The sequence below is a fragment of the Felis catus genome, chromosome A1, assembly GCF_018350175.1.
Source record: "Felis catus isolate Fca126 chromosome A1, F.catus_Fca126_mat1.0, whole genome shotgun sequence".
NCBI classification, from domain to species: Eukaryota; Metazoa; Chordata; class Mammalia; order Carnivora; family Felidae; genus Felis; species Felis catus.
In genome coordinates, this window is record NC_058368.1 from 139,301,159 (window position 1) to 139,317,490 (window position 16,332).

The window sequence follows — 16,332 nt, forward strand, 5'->3', positions numbered from 1 at the left end:
TGGGCAACCAATATCTATGTAGATTTTTTTTTTTTTTACAATACTCAGGAGCTTTATAGAGGGGCTACTTGAATTAGGAAGAGAACCCTCTTCAGGTCTTTTGGACTCAAATATTTTACAGTGCATCATTTTACTTGAAGAATATTCAGTTTTAAATCATTGCAAAGTCCATACTTTGCCCAGAGATCATTCTTTTAAAATCACTGATTTGGCTTACTGTTTCTGGTAAATGTTTTCATGTTCTGCAAAATTTCCTCAGGCCATATTGATTTATTGTCCCAAGTCTAACTCCAGAGCTGGGAACACACCATTTTAGAGCCAGCACCAATGTGCTAACACATTGTACCTTGGGGGCAGAAGGACCTCATTCCCTCAATTCTGAGATGTCATCACTAGAAGGTGCACCAAGGGTGTCCTGACAGCTTTTGAGAAAAGAGGAAAACACACTAAAGGACCCATATTTTTCTCGGCAAATGCTAATAGCATACGTATATATGCTCATTTACTCCTTTTTTATTTTTTTCATTCATTACTTTTTTTTCCTCCAACTTTGAATTCCAATCATTTTCACATTCAGTCTAAAGATTCTTTTGAATTACTTTTTGTTTCACGGCACCCTGACTCTTTGCTTTATTTAACCAGTTCTTGCATTTTGGAGTCTTTTGCCCCTTCGTTACAACACAAGGAATGATTAATGCTATGTGCTCACATGTAACTGTGCTGAAGTATGGTTCTTCTCATCCCTTCCTCTATTTTTGCCCATCAAATCGGTCTTTAGGCCGGACTCTTTTGAGAGTTAACTAATAAAATTCCAGACCATGGCTCTAAGTTGCAACGCTTCACTATGAGCAAGATGGCGTTGTCTCTCCCCAGTGAAGCCCCAGAGGGAGAAGATCACTACGTCGTTGCTCAGTTAAAAGAGTCATCTTGGCAAGGTGGTAGACTGAGAGCCCTCACAAGCACATTGGTCTTGTTTTCCTGTGCCACGCAGAGGCCTGTGTGAAGGTATATAATTAGCAACCAACTGTCCTTGGAGGTACAATTTGAAACAAGGAGTTTTGGAAGACGCTAAAGACTTTAGAAACATGTTGCCACGTCCTGTGAAAAATAATTTCCGAAAGAGACCTACAATTCTGACTGGCTGATGGCTTTCCTTAAATAAGTTGCTGCCTTGGTCCTAATGTTGAATTAACATCTCCATGTCTTTAACAGTATAAATATTTGCAAGATGGTTCTGTCAGATGAGAAAAGGATGATTAGCTCTTTCCCTGTCGTGTACGTGATAGAAATAATAAATGCTTACCACTCATTTTAACAATGGGATGAAGAGTCCTATCTCATTTAAATTTATATTATAATTTCAGAGCACATTAAAAAAACATCAGGGCACTGGATATCCTGGTAAGACTTTTTTTTTTACATCAGTTGTGAGACAGCAGTTGGATTTCAGAGATGCAGCTATTTTCAGAAATACAGATTTTTAAAGGCATTTTCACATCAAGAAAACTTTGTATTTTTATAACGTAATTCTTGTCATTGTGTGTGTGTGCCAACAGATATTTAATTATCAGTCACATTTCTGTAATTGCGAGGCCATTCTTAACAGAGTATAACATTTAAGAGAAATTACAGCGAGTGTCCTTCTCTCTTATCTGTTAACATTTCATGCTGGGGCAATCTGTTTAAAATCACTATCCAGAACAACTTAAAAGGTCGATGACAGTGCAGTATCTCAAGGAGGCAGTGCCTGGCATTTTGAATGGTGTGTGTGGAAGTTCCTGGGAAGCCTTGATGCTTCCTGGCCATCCATCAGGTGACCGATGAGATACGGAATATTCTGTCTACCTATATATGGACACTCGAGGCTTTTAGCACAACCCTGGGTGGCACCATTTCTGCTTCCATCGGCAGGCTGCTGCCTTCTCAAATCCTTGGCACAGCACTGGGCGTCTCATCTAAGCGGTGTGGGACCCAGATTGTTCCCTTTTGCTCTGCCCGAAGGCAGTGTTGTCCTAACTTCAGTCATTCAGGTCCCACCTCTATGGTTCCAGCTATATCTATATTATTTATTCAGTAGGGGTGCCTGGGTGGCTTAGTCGGTTAGCACCTGACTTTGGCTCAGGTCATGATCTCCTGGTTCGTGAGTCTGAGCCCCACATTTGGCTCTGTGCCGACAGCTCAGAGCCTGGAGCCTGCTTCAGATTCTGTGTCTCCCTCTCTCTCTGCCCCTCCCCTGCTCACACTATGTCTGTGTGTCTCAAAAATAAGTAAACGTTGAAAAAAATTTATTTATTCAGTATTTTTATACTTGTACTCTGTTTCCTTAAATGCATTTGCTTTAAAAGAAAACTTTCTACTCTCTTAAATGGCAAAATCAAGTATCACACTATAAATGGAAGGCAACTGTAGGTCAGAGATGGAACCATATCAGAAAAACCCAGAATTTAATCATGTTCTCCCCACTTAACACAACCAATTTCTTCTGAACACCTCTCCCAGATGACAAAGTTCTGTGGAACCTGGTCTCCCAAATACTACTCTTGGCTTTGCCCTCTAAAGTTCTGGCCCATGATCTTTTCCCTAGACCTTAGGCCTACCAAGCTCACTCTTCCTCTGTATTTGGCATGACCAGCTTCCCCTTCACTCCAGGGGCAGCCTAAGTGACCTGACTCCAGGAGGGGAGTGGTCACTGTTGGTGTCCTGCCCAGAAATCCTTGAATACGATTTACTAGTTCCATTTCACCACTTTCTTTCTCCAAAATTCCCCAAAGCACCAACAGAATACTTTATTTACATATACATATGTATATATGTATACATATATACATATAACACATTAACTTAACTTATATATATGAATACATATAATAAAATACATATTATACATATACACATATGTATATAACAATGCATATTATAATACATAATATAATACATGTTACATATATACATGTATGTACATATATATAAATATACATATATAGTTTACAATTTATTGAATAGCAGGGGGAACAATGGTAAATGGATGGATCAATACATTTGAAGTCCTGAAATTAATTAGTTGATGTGAATAATTCATTAATTGAAAAGGCAGAAAACGTGTTAACTATTATGCATTTGTAGAATCATTTTCAGAACAGCAGAGAATCAACTAAGGGAATGGTACTAATACAGGAACATCTAAGGAGGATTTATCAAGAGGAGGCATCATAACCAGAGAGGGCCATCCTGGGTGAGTCAGCACTGAGGAGGAGGGAAGATCTGCTTATCTGGGGACTGGCACAAAGGGAAAACCAAGGACAAATTTATTTTCTCTTCGCTTCCGTGAGGCAAATGCATAAAATATCTCAGTTTTGGTGCAAGGCAGACTGAGCCTTCAGGAGACACAAAGCTCACTGCCAGTATCTGGATACCGTACTCGGCGGGCTGGAAAGTGGCTGAGGATGCCACCCGAAGGGGCCAAACATGGCTGTTTCAGATAAAACTCCCGCTGTCCCTGGCCCCATTGGGATTTGATTTCTGAATTCCCAGACTGATAAGAACCTCCCAGTGTGGAGAGGCTGTGAATCATCTGGCTGCACGTCTTCCTGTCTGCCTTCCTCCCAGCTCATCGGTTGGGTTGAGCGCTAAGCAGTCTGATTCCTGCTGAGACAACCGTGTAAGTCCTACTCTTTACTCTCCTGCTCTCCCGGATGCACGGACACGCTCCTAAGAGGAGATGAGCTCTCAGAGTTAGAGCAATAATCTAATCTATTGATCGGGCTCTTCCAGTTGCCTGTTCTGAGAAGACACATTACCGTGAGGGCAGGTGTGGCACTGCTGATGTTTGCAGGAAAAAGAGCTTGCCACAAGGTATTGGCACAGACTGAGGAACCATGATATGGGGAGCCGGTGCCTCAGGAGTACTGCCACTGATTCCCCAGGCCTCCCTGCCCTTGGTGGCCCATTGGTGGCCTGCCCATTTGGCACTTCAGCGGATACCAAATGTGCACATGCTCACCGCATCACACTAGAAGCTCAGACACTGTAAGCAACAAGACAGGGGAGAGGGAGAAAGGTGGCACTGGGGCACCTTCCTCACTCAGAACCTCTATCCACATCCTCCAAAGCTGCCAGGGAAAAAAAATCCATATAATGATTGTTTCTTACTAGGCAGTTTTAAAACAAGTAACTTAATACCTCTTCTAACCATGAAGCTGCCCATGAACCCCTTCTGGAAGAAAATTCTGAACCTGCAAACTTGGCAAAGAATTCTTCCCTAAGAGAAGTTTTATGAGTTAGAGTAGTATGTTTGTCATTATTGTGTTGACCAATATCTGCTTCTTTTCCTATTTTAGGCATATGAAAGTCTGCCCTCCTTAGTCTCTGCAGTCCTTGCAGTTGGACAGGGCCACGTGACTAGTTGTGGTGGCCAATGTAATGGCATATATCATTTCCAGGCTGAGACAGTGAAATGCCCATGTGTGATCCTCTAGGCTCTTTCTGTTACACGAAGGAAATCACAGAGAAGGCCTTTTGCTGAGATAGAAGGCCCAAGAGTTTGAAGCAGCCAGAAGAACTAAGTCTTTATGCAGGGGATAACTGCCCTGGAGAGCTGCCTGGGCCCACAGAGGATTTTGCATGAGAGAGAAATAAACCTTTGTTGCATTAAGCCTTTGAGATTTGGAAATTGCTTGTTAGTGCAGCATAACTTAGCCCACCCTTACTAATATAGAATTCATGTTCCATAGAGTGCCTGTTGTTTCTCCTCTGACCCCATCCTTCTCCTCTAGCCAGGTATTCTTTTCTAAGCTAGACTTCTCTCCTGCAATTTTCTGCTTGGCCAGATACTCCTCTCATGTCCTTCTTCCCCCCGTCAAACCATCCTCAGACCCTGCTCAGTTATAGCGTTCATGCTTCAACTGCTCAAACCTTACCATCCTGAAATCTTTCTCAGCCACAATGGCCTAAGTAAGCAGGAAATTCTGCTGAAAACTCACCCAATTGTTTCATGAAACTGAAACTGTCAAGCCCCATGGAGAATTAGTGTAAGTACCGAGGGAGGAGAAAATATTTGGCTGTCTTTACTTAATAAGTATTTTTACCTAACTAAATTGTGGAGCAAGTCAAGATAAGACGACTTTCCTTTCATCCTGACACCTATATGTCACCCTTAGGACTTAAAATGTTGCTGTAAAAATAGTTGTTTTTCTGTGAAGTTAACAGCTAAGTGTCTGGGAGGCTGTGCTACTGACCCAAACTTGAGACACCAAGCATTTGTACGGAAAGATGCCTCCCTGGCCAAAGACAGTGCCTCCTTTGCCTGCAAGTCAGCAAGTCAAGCTGGTAAAGGGCTCCAGTGATCTGAAACTTCTCACTCTTACACCGTGACCGCTGGAAGGAACGCTGGTAACTAACACGATCACCATTCTCTCTGATCACCTGTGAGCTGAGCCAAGCAGCGTAAACAAAACAAGGGGCCCGTAGATGTGCTTTGAGAAATCTACTGAGATGAACCGTGGAGTTCGGAAGGTAGACACCGCTTGGATGAAATGCCTATTTGCCATTATGACTTAGTTAGAAGCAAATAACAGAAAATCTCATTATAGAGCCTTAAACAACTGGCAGTTTCATTGACCATTTCTCGTGGTTTGATACCTTAGAGCTTCAAAGAACTCTCTGAAGGTGAGAAGTAGACCTCCGAGAGTACCAGAATGTTATTCTGGCCCTCATGATACAGGGCTCTGTCAGCTATGGAGAGGTCAGAAAGCAGTTAAACGTGAGAAAAAGCCTCTGTGGACCATGAGCAGGACAAAGAGGCTCCAGGACAGAGACAAAACTGATCCACTTTCTGTAGAGGATGTTATCGGTTGCTTCAGGGGTAAACCCTGTTAATTAATTATCCACCCCAAATCTTATGTCCCCTTCCCCTTCCTTCTACAATTCTTCTGGCGTGGCAGGCAACACATCTGATGATAAATCATTCCTAAATATAAACCAATCATGACAACACTATTTCCTGCTTCCTCAGACTCATTTGCAGATAAGAATGGCCGGGGACCTCATCTGAACCAACGGGTATGTTTGCTAGGGGACTTCTGGGAAAAATATGTTGCATTTAAACTGAAACGGACAAGCGTGGCTGGCAAGAAATCCTCGGTTAAATGTAATGACAATGCTCAGTGATACAGTAACCGTTTGTGATCATGACTAGGCCCCACGCATGAGGGAAAGCTTCCAGAGAAAGATGAAGATTGTAGACACCCCCTTGCCCCTCAGGGACTTCTGTTTCTGGCTGAGATGGTGTAACAGGGATCAGATTTACCCTTCTACCTGAAGTGAACATAAAAGAGGACAGAATATATGAAATGACAGATTTCAAGACCCAGGGACATCAGGCAATGAAAAACGTTGATGCATAAGAGGCCAGAAAAAAAGAATGCGAGGGGCGCCTGGGTGGCTCAGTCGGTTAAGCGTCCGACTTCAGCTCAGGTCATGATCTTGCGGTCCGTGAGTTCGAGCCCCACATCAGGTTCTGGGCTGATGGCTCAGAGCCTGGAGCCTGCTTTGGATTCTGTGTCCCCGCGTGTCTCTGCCCCTTCCCCGCTCATGCTCTGTCTTGCTCTCTCTCTCAAAAATAAATGTTAAAAGAATTTCAAGATCCAGGGTTTGTGTATCCATCATGGAATTCTTGAACTTTCCCAAAGCACAGGAGTGTGCTATTTTGCTGAAATATTTCAGTAGTATTTTTAAAGATTTATGGCATGCTGTACTAGCTTCTAGAGTACTTCTTTTACTGTGAGTCTCGACTTTTATCACAGCAGTTATTTCAGATATTAAGAAGCAAGGGGCGCCTGGGTGGCGCAGTCGGTTAAGCGTCCGACTTCAGCTCAGGTCATGATCTCGCGGTCCGTGAGTTCGAGCCCCACATCAGGTTCTGGGCTGATGGCTCAGAGCCTGGAGCCTGCTTCCGATTCTGTGTCTCCCTCTCTCTCTGTCCCTCCCCTGCTCATGCTCTGTCTCTCTCTGTCTCAAAAATAAATAAACGTTAAAAAATTAAAAAAAAAAAAAAGAATGTGAGCCCTATAGTTGCCCCCAGAATTCTGCCTTGAAAGAGTATCCAGGCTGTGGAGCAGGGAGGGGAAAACCAGGTAGAGCCCAGCAGACTCCTTGAGTGGAGGTGAGAGGGACAGAGTTGGAGGAGACCACAGCAGCTAGAGTTTGCAGGACAGAGAACCAGAGAAGAAAGAGCTGTATAAAGAGAAAAATCCAGAGATCTGCAGAGGGCCCTCCTTGAGTTTGAGCCAATTATTGATTAGGACAGGCATGTAAGAAAATTACCTAAGGCTGTGAAAAAGAACCACCTGAATGGATTATGGTATGTTGCCTGACCATAGGGAATTAAATTAGAAATGAATAACAGAAAGTTCTCTGGAAAATCCCAAAATATTTGGAAATGAAACACCTTTCTAAAAAAAAAATACGATCAAAGAAATCAAAAGGAAAATTAGAAAGTAGTTTGAACCGGAAAAAAAAAAAAAAAAGAATACAACATATCGCATTTTATGGGATGCCACTAAAGCAGTACCTGGGGGAGGGGGGATATCATAACATTAAACATTTATATTAGCAAAGAAGAAACATCTTAAAATCAGTGGTCTCAAATCACTGGTCCAAGTTTCTGTCTTAAAGAACTAGAAAAAGAATCAATGAAACCCAAAGGAAACAGGAGAGTGGAAATAATTAATACCAGGGTAGAAAACACTGAATTAGAGGAGACAGGGATAGGGATAGGGAGAGGGAGAGGAAGAGGGAGAAGAGGGGGAGGAGGAGGGGATGATGGGGAGGAGGAGGAGGGGAGGAGGAAGGGAGCGGGAAGGGAAGAGGCAGGGGCAGCAGCTGGTGATGGAGGAGGAGAAAGACCAATGAAACCAAAAGCCAGTTCTTTGGGAAGGTCAGTATAATTGATAAATCTTATTAGGGGAAAAAAAAAAAAGACAAATTACCAATGTTAGAAATGACTGAAGTATTATCACTATAGATTCTATCAATATTAAAAAGATAGTAATAGGCTATAATGAATGCTTTTATGCCAATAAAATTGATAGCTTAGGTGAATGGAAAAATTCTTTGAAAGACAAATTATTAAACTCACACCCACAAAGATAACCTGACTAGCCCTATTGAAGAAATTGAACTTGTAGGTAAACAGTTTCCCATAAATAAGACTCTAGATCCAGATGGCTTCAATCGTAAATTCTACCAAACACTTAAGAAAGAAATAATATTAATCCTACAAAATATCTCCCCCCAAAATTAAACATGAGGAAAATATGTCCCAACTTATTCTATGAAGCCATCATTACCATTAGACTAAAACCAAAGACATTACAAGAAAACTAGAGCCAGAAATGAAAGACTGGTTTAGCATTTGAAAAAAAAAAAAATCTATCAGCAACAATCTATCAATAATTCACTATATAAACAAACTAACAACTTAATAAAACAACTCTACAAGATGATCTCAATAAATGAGGAAAAAAGTTAACAAAATTCAGCATTCCCTCCTGACATAAACTCTTAGCAAACTAGGAATAGAAGGAATTTTCCTAAACCCAATAAAAGACATTTGCAAAAATACACAGTTAATATCATTTTTAATAATGAAAGACTAAGAATAAGAACAAGACAAGGACGACTCACTACTTCTGTTCAACAATGCCCTTGAGGTCCCAGCCAGTGAAATCAGTCAAGAAAAAGAAATAAAAAACACTCAGATTGGAAAGAAAGAAACAAAACTGTCCATTCACAGACAACATAATCTGTAGAAAAAAAAGCTACAAGAATGAGAGTTTGACAAGTTAGCAGGATACATGCATAACGTATAAAGATCAATTGTATCTTTGTATACTCGCAGTGGACGATCAGATATTTGAAATTAAAAAAAATTAGCATTTATTCATTTTTGAGAGACAGAGAGAGACAGAGTGCAAGCAGGGGAGGGGCAGAGAGAGAGGGAGACACAGAATCCGAAGTAGGCTCCAGGCTCTGGGCTGTCAGCACAGACCCCAACACGGGGCTCAAACCCACGAACCATGAGGTCATGACCTGAGCCAAAGTCAGATGCTTAACCAACTCAGCCAGCCAGGCGCCCTGAGATATTTAAACATTTTAAAAGAATACTAATTACCATACATAAAATATATGAAAAACTTAAGGAAAAATCTAACAAAAAGGTACAACATCTGTATACTGAAAATATTACTGAAAGAAAATTTCCAATATACAAATAGATGGACAGATAAACTGTGCTCATGGGTCTGAAGACTCAATACAACAACAATACCATCCCTCCTCAATTTATACATTCCATGAATCCTCGGGCACCTGGGTGGCTCCGTCAGTTAAGCGTCCGACTTCAGCTCATGATCTCACAAATCTCACGATTCGTGAGTTTAAGCCCTGCATCAGGCTCTGTGCTGACAGCTCAGAGCCTGGAGCCTGCTTCAGATTCTGTCTCTCTGTCTCTCTCTGCCCATCTCCCACTTGCACTGTCTCTGTCTCTCTCAAAAATAAATAAAACATTAAAAAAAAATTTTTTATAGATTCCACAAATCCCAATCAAAATCCCAGGAGGCTTTCTGGTAGATATTTGAGAATTCATATTATAATGCAAAGGACAAAAACTAGCCAACCATCTTTGAAAAAAACTATAGGACTTACATTACCAATTTCAAAACTTCTTTATTATTAAGCTATAATAATTGAGACAGGGTGATACTGACACAAAACTAAACAAGTAGATGAAGGGAGTAGAATGGAGAGATCAGAAATAAGCTCAAACAAGTTTTCACAAAATTACAAAAGCAATTCAGTAGAGGACAGTCTTTTCATCAAATGATGTTGTAACAAGTGAATGTCCATCAGCAAAAAGAAAAAAAGTGAAGGCTGATCTAAACCTCAACTGCATACAAAATTTAACTCACTTGGCCTAAGTGTAACATCTAAAACTTGTTCTTAAAAAGCTTCTAGAAGAAAATGTAACCTTTGTGACTTTGGATTACACACAGATTTCTTAGATACACCACTAAAAGCATAATTCATAAAATAATTTATCAATTGAATTTTGTCAAAATAAACAACTTCTGCTTTTTCAAAGACACAGGCAGAAGAATGAATAGATAAACTGCACACTGGGAGAAAATATTTGCAAATCATATATCTGATAAAAGACTTATTTCCAGAATAAAGAATCTTCAAAACTTGAAAAGAGGAAAACAAACAACCCAATAAAGAAAAGGACAAATTTTTGGATAGACACTTCACCAGGAAAATGTTAAGAAATAAACACATACAGAGGATACTTAACATCATTAGGGAAATGTAAATTAAAACCACAATGTGATACCATTATATGCTTATCAGAATGGCTATAGTGAAAAAAAATGACCATACCTGGTGTTGCCAAGGATAGAGAAGAACTGGAACTTTCTTACACTGCTGGTAGCAATGTAAAATGGTGGAATCATGTTGGAAACAGTTTGGCACTTTCTTTAAAAAAAAAAAAAAAGAAAAAAAAATCTACTTATCAAATGATCCAGCCATTCTGCTCCTAGATATTTACTCAAGAGAAAAGGAAATACATATCTGGACAGAGATTTTTACACAAATGTTCATGGCGACTTCATTTGTAATAGTCAAATTCTGGAACCAATTGAAAAAAAAAAAAGTTTGGAAACGATGTCAATACCCTTCAATGGATAAACAATCTGTGATATATCCATACAGTAGAATACCACTCACTTTGTAATTAAAAGGGATAAATTACTGATACATGACACAACATGAATAATCTCAAAATAATTATACACAGTAAAAAAGTCAGGCAAAGAAGGGTATATACTATTGATTGCATTTATAAAAGTTTCTAGAAAATGCAAACTAATTTATAGTGACAGGATGTAGATCAGTGGTCACTTGAGGGGTGTGAGAAGAGACAAGAGGGAGGGACTAAAAAAGAGAATGAGGAAACTTTTGAGGGTAACGGGCATGTTCACTATCTTGAGTGTTGTGATGATTTCACGGGTATATACATGTGTCAAAATCCATTAAATGGTACAGTTTCATTAGTGGAGTTTATTGTAGGTCGACTAAACTTCTACAAAGCTATAAAAAAGAAAAAAGAAGATGCTGTCCCTGACATTGTTGAGCCATTCGACCAATGATAGATAGCTATCTGTCTCCAAATTTTTGATTATGAAAAACAATGTAAAGAATTAAGCCATGGCAAGCCATTTTCCCCATATTTGCAGCTGGAAACAAAATTTGCTGCTACATCAACCCCAAACCGTGGCATACATATAAAGATTACAGAAAACTAAAGCTTGAAGGGACATTGCAGATTAGCCATGCAAAGCCTTCCCAGGCTCCCCCATTAAAAACAAAAACAAAAAGGAAACAGAAAACTAGAGGGACTTGCCCAGATCTGTTGGAAGATCCAGAAAAGACTCACATTGTCTTGACTCCCAAAGAGGGGATCTTTCTAAGTACAACATACTGCGGTGTGCCATTTCAATCATTATTTTCTAAATTGTATTTTCTTAAAACAGCAAAGACAAAAAAAATGCAGAGTGAAATTGAATGCGTACAAGAGGAATTAGCAAGAAGAATGGTTGTATGTTTTATAAATGAGGTAACGGAGCCTTGAGGTATGGGAAAGAAAGGTGATATTTTCTCCTAGACTCACAAGGCAAACATTGACACTGGTCTCTTGAGGTAAGTAAAGGAAAATGACACCGCGTGCCTTAAACAATATCAAATGCAGAATTACTTCCAGGAGTCAACATCTGTCTCTGTTAGGTGTCCCTCTGAGCGTATGTGTGTGCCTGGAATAGCATCAGACATTTCAATCCTGATGTTTCCGAGGGTGTTCACATGTTAAAAGTGAAGTGTAAAAATTCAGTCATTCTGTGTTAGTTGACATTTTTTAAATGGCATATCTTTTTTGGTAATTTCACACTAAATTTGTTTCAGATTAGGCTTACTCATGAAGGGCTGAAAGTTTGTTTTATTCCTGAAACGGTCTCATCTTTGAGCCAAAGCCAAAACAATGAAAATTCTAGCTGAGGTAGAATAAGGAAATGAATATTTTGCCAAGTTATGGGTGATGGAAAACCTTCCTGGCTCCATATGCTATCAATATCTTATGTGTCAAACCAAAGTTAGGAACACGGCTTTCATCTGCGCGGTTAACTTTATTTTTCTGGGCCACAGCACCAACGCACATACTTTATAGAACTGCCCAGCTGAGAAAGGCTGATCTCTACTATTCTTCCTTTATAGGAAGAGTAACTCCAAATCCTGGTTCCCCAGGGATGTTGGAAAGTCAAAGGGACTTGGGGAAAAGTGACCGAAATGACTGAATTTTGAAAAATACAAACAAACTGTGAAGGAAGATGAAAGGAATTGAAATCACTCAGCCTCAGTGACAAGTTAAGAGGATACTGAATCTCCACTGGGTATTATCTTCCAGCCTCCCTGTCCAAATTCTGCTGGAATTCTTCATGACGTTAATGACACCATATGGTAGACACTGATATTTGCCTGCCCAATATCCATTCCGGTCTCATCCCCATAAACAGAATCAAGGTCTTGTTTAGGAGTGGCAGTGCGCCCACCCAGACTACCCTCCCACATTCCCTTGCAGCAAGGGGTACCCATGTGACACTCATCTGACCAATGAGAAACAAGCTAGGAGTTTCTGGCCGGCTTCTCCCCCTGTTCTCCTGCACCACTCCCTCCAAGCCTTTTCTGTCACAGAGGCAGGAAGCCTGGAGGGACAGCAGCCATCTGGAGATAAAGGTAATGAGCATGAAGATGACGTACCAGGTAGCCAAGTGACTTTGTGAAACTCTCTGCCAGGAAGAATGCCCCTCAGGCATCTCAGTCACAGCAGGCCCAAAAGGGAACCCAGTATCTGCTCTTAGAATTTTCCTGTTTTGGTAAATGCCATCACCAGGCATGCCGTCACTATCATCAAAAACTTGGAAGTCACCCTCGACCTACTCCCCTCACTCCCAAATCCCTACAATTCTGCCAGCCAAACATTGCCCTTATTGTGCTCTCTTATTGTGGTGAAATACACATAACACAATTTGCCATTTTAATGTATTGATTTGGTGGCATTTACTACATTGACAATGTTGTGCAAACATCGCTTCTATCTTGTTCTGGAATATCATCATCATCCCCTACGAAAACCCCATGCCCTGTAAGCAGCACTTCCTATTCTCCCCTACCCCTGCCTCCTGGGGTAATTTGCTTTCTGTGTCTATAAATTTGTCTATTCTGGATAGTTCATGTAATTGAAATCACACCACATGTGGCTTTTTGTGTCTCGCTTCTCTCACTCTGAGTAGTTTTCAAGGTTTATCTGTGTTGCATTACACATTAGTATTTCATTCTCTTTTATGGCCAGAGTACCCATTGTGTAGCTAGATCACATTTTGTTTATCCACTCATGAGTTGAGCGGTGTCTGCTTTTTTCTACCTTTTGGCTATTGTGAATCGGGTTGCTATGCACATTTGGGGATGTTTTTGTTCGAGTACCTGTGTCCATTTTCTTGGGATACCTGCAGGTGGAACCAGGTCATATAATAAACTACATCGAACTTACTGAGGAACAGCCCCTATTTTTTAACAGTGGCTGGAAAATATTACATTCCCACCAGAAACTGGAGGGTTTCAATTTCTCCACATCTTCGCAACACTTGTTATTTTCTGTTTTGTTTTCCTCATAGTCATCCTAATAAGCGTGAAGTGAGATCTCACTGTGGTTTTGATTTATACCTCCCTAATGACTAATGACATTGAACATCTTTTAAGTGCTTGTTGGGTGTTTGTGTACCTTCCTTGGAGAGGTAATTGGCTTGTTTGGTGTACAACTGCTCACGTAGAGTTCTTTATACATTAGATATCAGATCCCTAGCAGATATATGATTTCTGAATTTTTCCATTCTTGGGTTGTCTTTTCATTCCCTTGGTAGTGCCCTTTGATGCACAAAATTTTTAAATTTTGATGAAGTCCAATTTATCTATTTTTTCCTTTCATTGTTTGTACTTTTGGTGTCTTACATCCACCTTTGAGTCATTTAATACATTCACAGAGCAGGATGATATTTTACATACTTAAATCTGATTATCACTCCCCTCCTTAACACCTTCTATAGTCTTCCATTGCACTTAGGATAAAGCCCCAAATCCTCCCCATGGACTACAAGGCTCTGTATATATAATTTGGTCCCTGTCTTTCTCTTTATTTTTTTTTTCAATATATGAAATTTATTGTCAAATTGGTTTCCATACAACACCCAGTGCTCATCCCAAAAGGTGCCCTCCTCAATACCCATCACCCATCCTTCCCTCCCCCCGCCCCGTCTTTCTCTTTAGTCTCATTGTTCCCCATTTCCCATCATCCTCTTTGCTCTCAGTTTCTCAGGTATGCCAGGCTCTCTTTAATCCCAGGACTTTATTTTTTTTTTTAATGTTTATTTATTTTTCAGAGAGAGAGAGAGAGAGAGAACATGAGCGGGGAGAGGAATGGGGGGGGAGACATAGAACTCGAAGTAGGCTCTGTGTTGACAGCAGAGAGCCCAACATTGGGGCTCAAACTCACAAGACACGAGATCATGAGCCAAAGTCAGAGGCTCAACCAAGTGAGCTACCCAGGTGCCCCTAATCCCAGGAGTTTCTCCTGTCGGGAATGGTCTTCCTCACCTCCTCTGTATTTAGCTAATTCTAATTCAGCCTTCAGGTTAAGGATATCACCTCCCTAGTGTCACCTCCCTTAAGTGTCACCGCCCTAGGCGTCTTGCTTAACCCCCAGCCTCAAACTTGTTCCAGCTCGTGAGAGGTGCAGGTTTGCAACTAGATGTTAAGCAGGATCATTAGAAATTAAATTATATAAACACAAATGCATTATATTAAGAACAAACATGTGAAACATTGCATCCTGATTATTTATTATGTTGTACTATTTAAAAAAAATTTTTTTTTATCGTTTATTTTTGAGACAGAGACAGAGCGTGAACAGGGGAGGGGCAGAGAGAGAGGGAGACACAGAATCCAAAACAGGCTCCAGGCTCTGAGCCATCAGCCCAGAGCCTGACGCGGGGCTCGAACTCACAGACCGTGAGATCACGACCTGAGCTGAAGTCGGACGCTTAACCGACCGAGCCACCCAGGCGCCCCTATTATGTTGTACTATTATCCACACTCCTGAGACCATCTACACCTGGCAGTACCATGTACTGGTCTCCTACCGTGTATCTCATCCCAACTCTGCCTTTGGTGGCAGGGACAGCCTGAAATCAGTCACAGTGGCAGCATTTACACAAAGGACACAAGGCAGGGTATTTTGGGGGTGGAGTAGGGGTAAGATTTACCAGCACAGCACCATCAGATCTCCCCCAGGTGCTGACATGGCATCCCAGACTTTGGTCTTTTCCACTCCCGTGATCTCTCAATTTATTATTGAAATAGCGGGTTTCCTGTTGGTGCTTCTCGTAAGGATGCCAACTCCACGAGGGAGGCAAAGCTGTACCTGCCACCCCCTGTTGATCGCTGCACTCCCAGTACCCAGCACAGTCAACAGCATACGATAAACACTTAATGATTTTGTTGACAGGTTGTCAACAAGGCCCAAGGAGCAAGCTCTAACCTTTTAAACACAGAGGGGTTGACAGCAGGGATTCATCTAGATGAGTATGAAATCTTCCATTTCACGGACTGGGCTATCTTGAGGATGTACACACTGGTGATCACTTAATTATGTTCTGAACTTGACCAGGCTTGAACATGGCCTTGAGGATTTTTTCATTAGAAGATAGTCAGTGATGGCCAACGATGCTTTTCACCTTGGTTCTCTATACAGACGTGCTGGTTTTCCCACCCTGTCTGTTGGTTTCCAGCAGCCTACCTCTGGCCTCTGCTCCATTCCACATGGCGTTCTTCCTCATATGTTTTCAACATCATCTTACAAGGACATCAGTCATACTGGATTAAGTAAGGGCCTACCCTTGTCCAGTGTGACCTTATCTAAACTAACTGCATCTGCACAGACCCTATTTTCAAATAATGTCACATTCTGAGGTACTGGGGCTTAGGTTTAACTGTTAACTAGTAAAATACAACCATCTTGGCAAACAATTCTTTTTTTTTTTGTTTACTAAATTTTTTAAAATAATTTTTTATTTATTTTTGAGACAGAGAAAGACAGAGCATGAACGGGGGAGGGTCAGAGAGAGGGAGACACAGAATCGGAAGCAGGCTCCAGGCTGTGAGCTGTCAGCACAA

General features: G+C 41.0%; 1 long non-coding RNA gene across 2 annotated transcripts in view; it reads right to left on the reverse strand.

Moving 5' to 3' along the window:
- The window catches only part of LOC123386659, a 40,684-nt gene that overhangs the window by 10,203 nt on the left and 14,149 nt on the right, over positions 1–16,332 (reverse strand). For both annotated transcript variants that reach the window (XR_006600900.1, XR_006600898.1), the window contains exon 2: positions 10,435–10,530. This is a non-coding gene — a long non-coding RNA (uncharacterized LOC123386659). The remainder of the gene's footprint in view (positions 1–10,434; positions 10,531–16,332) is intronic.